Genomic DNA, 9,480 nt, shown 5'->3' with positions numbered 1-9,480 from the left:
GGAGGTAAATGGCTGGATGAGGTATGAGGGAGAATGAAAAGCCCAAGGCTACTCCCAAAGTCCTGACCTGAGGCACAGATGGACAGTGGTGTCCAGCACCGAGGCAGGGACCACAAGGATGGTGGGGAGGAACAGGTTTCTGAGAAGATGGTGCATTCAGCTTCGGACACGATGAGTTTAAAGTGCCTGGGGACAGCCAGGTGGTAATATCTCATAGGAATCAGATATACAAATCAATGGAAGAAGACTGGATTTTTTTAAAGTATAGTAACAGTATTGTGGTTATTTTTTTAAATTTGTATCTTTTATAGAGGATGGGGGTAAATGGGAAAAGATCAATGGTTGTTAGAGCTGGGTTGTGGGTACCTGGAGATTTATTATGCAAGTCTGTCTATTTTTGGGACTGTTCAAAAATCACCATAATAAAAAGTTTGAAAAATAGTAATAAAGAGAGAGATAAACCTATAGGGCAGAGATAAAAACATTATTTTATTATTAACAATAGTAATACAAAGTACTACCATGTAGTGAGCCTCTGCTCCCTGGTAGGCATTTTGCTGGGCCCTTTATGTGCACAGTTGTATTTTTCCTGTCAACTCTCATCTTACTAAGGCTCAGAGATGTCAGATTTTTACCACTTCTACTACTGCATTACAAGTGGTAAGCTTTAGATAATGTAATGTGACTATATCAGAGGGAGCAAATAAAACAAAAAAGTTAAAAGAGCTAAACAAGGAAAAGTCCAAATAGTTGGACCACTGACATTTGAGAATAGAGAACTCCATAAAGGTAGTAAGTAGAATGCTTTGCAAATGAAGAACAGAGATTCTTCAGTTTTTGGTTTTTTGTTGTTTTTTTTTTTTTTCTTTTTTTTGAGTGTCAAATGCCACACAAAACGTAAGCAAAATAGCAACTAAAAACTGCTCATTGGATTTTGCAATTAGGAGGCTGTTGTGGTCTTGAGAAGAACCACCGGAGTGTTAAGGACAGAAATGGGGTTGGGAGTGGGTAGCAAATGGAGCCTACTATTTTGATAAGCTATGCTGGGAGAGAACTTGAAAGATTTGACATGATATTGTGATTTACAATAAGAAATATGTATTTGGTCTTCATCCCCTTTCTGGCAGAGAGCTCCTAAATCCCTTGAAATTTCCTGTTATGATAACATTATGATGTCTTTTGTTACGTTAATGAGATAACTTTGGAATGCACTTAAGGATGGGGGCCGGTTGACAGGAGAACCAACCATGTAATTAGAGGGGTGGAACTTTCAGTCCCATCCACCCTAACCTCTGGGGAGGGGAAAGGCACTGGAGGTCAGATCAATCGCCAGTGGCCAACGAGTTGATCCATCATCCCTATGTAATGAAACCTCCATACAAGCCCAAAAGGAGAGAGTTCAGAGAGCTTCCTGGATGGTGAATGTATGGAGATTTGGGGAGAGTGGTGTGCTCAGAAGAGGCATGAAAATTCCTTGCCCTTCCCCCATACACTGCCCTATGCATCTCTTCCATTTGTCTGTTCCTCAGTTAAACCTTTTATAATAAATCGGTAATCTAGTAAGTAAAATGTTTCTCTGAGTTCTGTGAGCCGCTTTAGCGAATTGACGGAATCCAAGGAAGGAGGGGATGGTGGGAGCCTTTAATTTATAGCTAGTCTGTCAGAAGCACAGGTAACAACCTGGGCTTGTGATTGGCATCTGAGTTGAGGAGTAGTCTTGCGGGACTGAGTTCTTAACCAGGAGGATCTTAACCAATGTTATCTCTGGATAGACGGTGTCAGAATTGAGTTGAATTGTGACAGCCAGCTGGTGTCCAAGAATTGCTTGGTGATGTGGGCTGAATTGGTCCCAGAACCAACAGCTAGAGGAAGGTAGCCATAAAGGTGAAGGAAGCCTGTGTGTATGTGTGGTAAGGAAAGAGCAGAGGAGAAACTGAAGATGAAGGAAAAGGAGGTAACGATGAGGGTGCAGAGTGCCCAGGGGTTGGGAGAGATGGAATCCAGTGCCCTGGTGAGGGACTGCCTCCGACAGGAGGAGGGACACCTCCCTGTAGAAGGAGAAGAAGGAAGGAGGTTGCTCATGGGCTGGCGCCCATGCAAAGAGATCTGGGGAGTCATGATGTCAGAGAGCAGGTGAACTGGGAGTTAGGGAAGTGAGCAGGCAAGGAAACTCTGGCCAGGGACAGGTATGTTGGCATTTCTGAGCTAATCCGTCAGGGTGTGCCTGTCTGAGGTGGCTGTTCATCGTTAGGGTTAAAGGTTCAAGAATTATGAGGTGGATGATCCTCCATGACAAATCTAAGGTATAGAAAAAGTCTGGTGGGTTTTATACTAATAGAGATTGAAAGAAAGCAGTTCCTTAAAAATCACATTTTGGGATTTTGAAAAATAATTCTAAGTCCTAACTCATGGCCAATTCAAATACCTCTTGCAAAATGTAAATCCATAGCTTCCTCAAGTGTAGACCAAACATTTAAACCAAGTAATAGATCGAAACTGTGAAACAAGAACCTACACCATAAATCTTGGCTCTGTCAGCTACGATATGTGTTAAATCTACCTGAGTTACACTGAAGCACGATCATTGATTCATTCATTCATTCAAACAAAAATGCCTTCTTTTGGCCAGGTACTTTGCTAGGCCCTAGAGATTCAAAAATGAATCATCTATTGTCTTTATGGAGCTCACAAAAAAGTAAAGGAGCCAACGTTGACACAACAGGAAAGTTCTAGAGTAGAAGCAGGTAGAAAGTACAGTGGGATTATCTGAACAAAAAGAGGAACCTAGTTCTGAGGGATGGAGCACAAAGGAGCTGATGTGTGAGATGAATTTTAAAGGAGCAGAGTGTACCAGGCTGGGAAGTGTAGAAAGGGCATTCTAGAAAGAGGACTGTGGGCCCAGAAGAGTCGGGAAACTTAACATTCCGGGTTGGTAGAGCAGTGGTTCTTAGATGGCAGTCTGCACAAGAATCAGCCACAGTATCATTAAAATGCAGATTCCCAGGCCCCGGGCCCAACTGATTCACTGGGCCCCAAAATCTGCATTTTAAAACAAGTGTTCTCAGTGATTCTGAAGGTGGTCCACAGACTACACTGAGAAGCCCTGCGCTAGAGTATAGGTGCACGGTGGGAAGGAGGAGAGGGCTTCGGGATAAGGCAGAAATTTTGGTCAGGGCTACACTGTACTAAGGAGTCTGGAGTTCTAAGGGGGCACTAATGGGTACATGATATCTGTTTTAGAAAGTCTAGTCTGGACGTAGTACTGACAAGAGTCTGGAGAGAAGGAGAGTTGCTGCATCCAGGTAAGACATGAGGGGTCTCTTCAAGAGGAAGAGCATTATTCACAGATCAAACCACAAGGACCCTGAAACTGCTACATACTCATTAGCTGGGGGCTGCCAGGACATCCTTAGGCTCCTAGGAGACAGAATCTCCCCTGCGCAGATGAACAGTTACAGCCACAGTGGCCCACATAGTAGCACGGGCCTATGCAGAATCCGGGCTGGCGGACGCACCCTGTAGTTCCGAGGCCGGTGCTGAGTCATCTCTCACAGGAACAAGCTTCTCCGAACCCCTGGGATCTGGTTTCACAAGCTGCTCCTTGGCTTCCTCTTGATTTCCAGGCCGAGAAAGGAAAAGAATAAATATTACCCAAAGGTATGCTAGGGCTAGGTGCCCAGGGCTCCTCCTCCTGCCCCTCATTACTCCTTGACCTAGAAGATAAACTGCTGATTTCACTTTCATGATCCTCTTGACTGCCTTTGCTGCAGAAAAAAGGCAGAGATGAGCACCTCTCAGAACAGATTTGAGGCTGGAAGAGACTTGATGATAACCCTGTTTTCATGGGAGAGGCCCCAGTTTGGCTAATGTAAAGCTCACATCCCACCTAGGCCTGAGCCCCAGGGAGGGGCTCTCACCACACCAGAGTGCTTCTAAGGGTAACTTCCTGGTTGATTGACACAAAGGGGTGAACTTGCACAAAACTGCTCCCTTTCTTGGGCTTCAGCTTCTTTTGTAAAATGACGGAGTTGAACTCAAAAAACTATATCCTATCATTCCATGAGCTAATAAGCTGATTGGGCAGAATACTCTCTCCAACGCCCCCAGGAGGGCCAGAATACTTTCTCCAATGCCCCCAGGAGGGCCAGGAGCTATTTTAGTTGCTCCCAAGACACACTCATCCATTTATTTATTGTTTTCTGAGCACTCCATTATGTGCAAATTATAAAAGCCATCATTTTTGAATGCTTACTAGGGACCAGCACTATGCTAAGCATTTTACATTTACATTATTTTATTTGCTCATCACAATGGCCCTATGAAGTAGGTACTATTATTAACTTTTCTTTTACAAAGGAAAAAATTGAGGCTCAGAGAGATTAAGTAACTTGCCTAAGAACATTCAGCTGGTAAAGCGGCAGAGCCCGTATCAGCTCCAGGTCAGTCAGCTCCAAAGACTGCGGTCTTTCCACAGCATCACACTTCATAGTGCTGGTCAACCAAGCATCAGCTAGGCGCAGATCACAGCCTCTACTGGAGTTGTTGGAGGGAAAGGGATAGTAAGGACAGACCGAGTGATTACATCATTTGTTAAATAAAAAAAATAATAGTACTTACCTCAGTTGGTGCTTGTGAGAATTAAATTAATTAATTAATTAATTCACAAGTGCTTTAAAAAGACAGCTACTAATATATAACAACTATTATTATTGAATGGTATATACTAGTTGTCATTTTATAATAGTGGTAACATATAGGTAACATAAAATCTACCATTCTAAGCACATTCACATTGATGTGCAGCCATTACCATCATCTGTCTCCAGACCTTTTTCATCTTCTCAAACTGAAATTCTGCCATTGGTTTTTTTTAATAATTATTAATATAATTCATTATTATGCTAAATATTTTAATTTAGGTTGTAGTGGAGGGCACAGGATGGAGATTATAGCCCTGAGTTCAAAATCAGATTTTCTCAAACAGTCCATTTGAACTTCGGTCATTCACTTAAAACTCTCAACATCAGTTAGTCCATGGGGATGGGATTAATACGTGGAGACCACAATGGTTTGCGGTTTTATTAGATGAGATCACCGAGAAAAAAAAGTGCATTGCAACCTCTATGCAAAGTGCTCCACAAATATTAGACCCTTACATTGGTGGATAGATACTTTTAAGTTCCTAGCTCAGATTCTGGCACATAATAAGAACTCAGAAAAAGTTCTAAACGAACCGAGAGGCTCCAAGCTGTTGGGCCATACTGCCCCCTGGTGGTAGCCAAGAAACGTGCAGCGCCTCTGGCCTCTCGGGTGCTCTTGGGGGCTGATTGGGGAAGATCAGGGGCGAGCTGGGAAAGCGGGGAAAACCCAAGGTTTCCGCCCCCAAGGGCTTTTCCTTCTCACCTGAAGACACTCATTATCCCCAGACATTCCCCAGGCTCCACTCTCCGTTCCCAAAGGGCCGGTCTCCTTTCTGTTCTCTTAACTTTCACTGCTTTTGCTTATGCTGCTCCACTTCACCACCGGTGGCTCATCCCAACCCTAAATCTCATTCAGATCCGCTCAAATCCCGCCTCTCCAGAAGGCCACCCTGGAGCATGCCAGCCAGACTCTCTCATTCCTTTTTTTTTTAACTCGTACAGAACGCACAGTTTGTATATGATTATATGCTGTATGTAGTTTTCTCTTTGATATAATTTCTTGATTTTCTCGATGTTTCCTACGGTCTCCAGAGCATAAACTGAAGTCATCAACGGGGCTCCTTAAAAGCTATACATTTCTGAATGCCTAATATGGGACAGGTACAGCACTGGGTACTTTTACAAACCTACCTTCAATCCTCATGATAATTCTAATGCAACTCTATTGGAAATTAAATATTATCTCAATTTATAGATGACAAAATTAAGCCTCAGAAAGGTAAATGACTTGGCCAAAGTCATATAGCTAACGAGTGGTACAGTGTGGGTCTGTCTATGTATGCCCAATTAAAATCAACAGAATAAATGTTATCTCCCATGCCAACTCCTTTCAGTTCTTAACACCTACTCGAAACTGTGACTTGGAAAATAATTCAAAACACTGGGCCTTAGAGGGTTAAGTGGTGGATTTGATTAGTAATGTCTGCCATGGGTGAGGAATGGTGAGTGGTAACATACAAGCCTTGTATTTGCTATCTTTTCATTACCTCATGCTGATGGATCTATTGGAAGGAGATTACAGTTTATCCCGAACATAGTTTTAAAAAGGTGTGATATGTTGAATAAGCATGAACTTTAAAGTAAGACTGAGCTATATTAAAACTCAGCTCCATCAGTTTCTGGAATTTGGAGCCATCACTTGGCCTATTTTAGCAGTAGGTTTCATATGTATAAAATGTGGGTAATATCAATGTAAAAAATACCAAAAAAAGACTGGAAAACTTTTCTAGATTAAAAGGAATAGATCTGTCAACCAAATATAATATATGATCCAAAAACAAAAAACAAAAACAGCTATAAAGGACAATCAGGGAAATTTGAATATTGGTATATATTAGAGGTAGCATTGTGTCGATGTTAAATTTCCCAAGGATGATAATTATGTTATGGCTATGTAGGAGAACACTCATGTCCTCAGGAATGACTTGCTCAAGTATTTAGGAGTGAAGTGTCATGATGCCTAGAACTAACTCAAATGGTTTAGGAAAAGATGTGTATATGTATACGTATCTGTACAAAGAGTTAACGCAAATACAGCAAAATATTAACAATTCAATCCAAGGAAAACGTATCCAGTGTTCATTGTATAACTTTTCTAAAGATTTGGGATATTTCAAAATAAAAATTTGGAGATTATATATACACACACACACATATTATATATATTCTAGTTAGCAAAGTTTAAAATTATAATGCTCTATGTTTATGACAGCATAGTAAAATAAATATAATTATAAATTCCAAGCGATAAATTGGCACAATCATTTTAGAAAACAATTTCGCAACATATATCTGTGTACTTTAACACAGTGACCCTGCTTCTGGGAATTTGCCTAAGTAAATAATTGAAAAGAAGGAAAAATGGGGGAAAAATCACTTCAATGTTTCTTATAATGGCAAAAATTGGAGAACAAAGAAACCTCAATGTCTAGCTATTGAGGAATAACTAAGTAAATTATGTCAACTTGGGCTCTAATGCAGCTATTAAAAGTAAAAATTGTGAATAATAATTTTAAATACATTTGAAGAGGATAACAACATGAAAAATATGAAATAAAAGTTAATTTTTTAAAAAGCAAAATACAGAATTACAACAAAAAATTAGAAGGAAAAATTAACCTTTGTTCTTTTCAAAAGGCTGGAAGAAAGCTCAGTCTAAGACTTATTTCTTTAATTATCACAAAAGCCCTAATTCTGAGAATCTCTGAAGAAGTAGCTATAATCTACCTATTACTCTGAAACTACTTTAATGAGAGACTGAGTGAGTGAGTCGGGTTGAGGGGGACCTTGTTCTGAATGAAGAAACAGGAAGAAAAAAAAAAGCCTTCGGATTAGGTCTGACTGCCTCCATGTCCAGGAAACATTTTAAATGCACCAACTCATTAATCATGAGCTCCTAGAGCAGGAATAATTCATCCTAATTAATTTCTTAAAAATACATTTCTCTGAGTAATAGAAATGATGGATCACTAAACATTCATTACAGAACACTCAGTATGTGTCCACCTTTGGGGACTGAGAAGATGCAACAAGGAAGGAAAATCTGGAAGCAAATTGTCTCAAATGAGAAAATCACATATCTGTGGAAAGCAGGAAGGGGGCATGATCCCATTTTGCAAGGGGTACAGAGACAGTCCTCTGAAGGATAAGGACCCTTCTATTCACTTGAGGATTCCTGTTTTCTACTATGATAGTCCTACTTTCCAAAGAAACAGGGAATGAAATAATGACAAAAGATGGGAAGCAACTGTTTCTCGGAAGCCCGGTTTTGATTTATGTAACCAGCATGACCTGAAACGACTAGAATCATCAACCTAGGGGACAAATAAGGTCTCATCACTTCTGTTCTTCAAAAGAAAACCAGCTTGATCATCCGTATGTCAGATTAACAGAAAGTTTAATATTCCTTTCTCTCCTTGAGTGGTCCAACATTCCCAGTCTTGCTTAAACCAAAGGGGCCAGTATTGTTTTAAGGACAGAGAACTGGACACATTTCCATTCACCAGAGAATCTATTTCGGGAAACTGCTGCCTCTGGCACTGCCATATGCGTGGCTTATGAAAACCCTCCACGCACGGCCCCACGTATCCCTGCCCCTCTGTGCTGCAGGGTGCTTACTGCTCTGGATCTCTGTGATGCCGCACACTGGGCTCCCAAGTTCACCCTCATGTGCTGACGTATGTGCTCCCAAAATTCATGTGTTGAAATCCTAACCCCCAGGTCACCTCAGAATGTGATTGTATTTGGAGACAGGGTCTTTACAGAGATAATTAAGGTTAAATGAGGTCATTGCTGTGGGCCCTAATCCAAAAGGACTAGTCTCCTTGTAAGAAGAGGAGATAACGACACAGCAGGCATGCACAGAGGAAAGACCATGTGGAAAAAGAGAGGGAGAAGACACCCATCTACAAGTCAAAGAGAGAGGCCTCAGAAGAAATCAACTCTGCCAACCCTTTATCTTAGACTTCTAGCCTCGAGAACTGTAAGAAAATAAGTTTCTATTGGATAAGCCATCCAGTCTGTAGTATTCGTTATGGCAACCCTAATAAACTAATATAGGGTCAACTTCATTTTTTTAGCATTTTATTTTATTATTAGTTTCAAGTATATAGTACATTGGTTAAACATTTATATAGTTTATGAAACGATCCCCCTGATTACTCTATCACCCCTCTGGTTCCACATATAGCCATTATATTACCGTTGACTGCATTCCCTATGCCGTGCTCCCCATCCCCACGACCAACTATTAACTACTAATTTGTACTTCTTTAATTCTTCACCCTTTTCTCTCAGCTCCCTGACTCCCCTCGCCTCTGGCCATCACCAGATTGTCCTCTATATTTGTGAAGCTTGATTACTCTATCACCCCTCTGGTTCCACATATAGCCATTATATTACCGTTGACTGCATTCCCTATGCCGTGCTCCCCATCCCCACGACCAACTATTAACTACTAATTTGTACTTCTTTAATTCTTCACCCTTTTCTCTCAGCTCCCTGACTCCCCTCGCCTCTGGCCATCACCAGATTGTCCTCTATATTTGTGAAGCTATTTCAATTAGTTTGTTCTTTTTATTCCTTAGATTCCACATATAAGTGAAATAATATGGTATTTACCTTTCTCTGTCTGACTTTTTTCACTCAGCATAATAACCTCTAGGTCCATCCGTGTCATTGCAATTGGTAGGATTTCATTTTTTTATGGCTGAGTAATATTCCATTGTATATATGAACCATAACTTCTTTATCCAATCATCTGTTGATGGGCATTTAAGTT

This window comes from Pteropus alecto, unplaced genomic scaffold (genome assembly GCF_000325575.1).
Source record: "Pteropus alecto unplaced genomic scaffold, ASM32557v1 scaffold177, whole genome shotgun sequence".
Classification (NCBI taxonomy): Eukaryota; Metazoa; Chordata; class Mammalia; order Chiroptera; family Pteropodidae; genus Pteropus; species Pteropus alecto.
Note: the sequence above shows the minus strand (reverse complement) of the source record.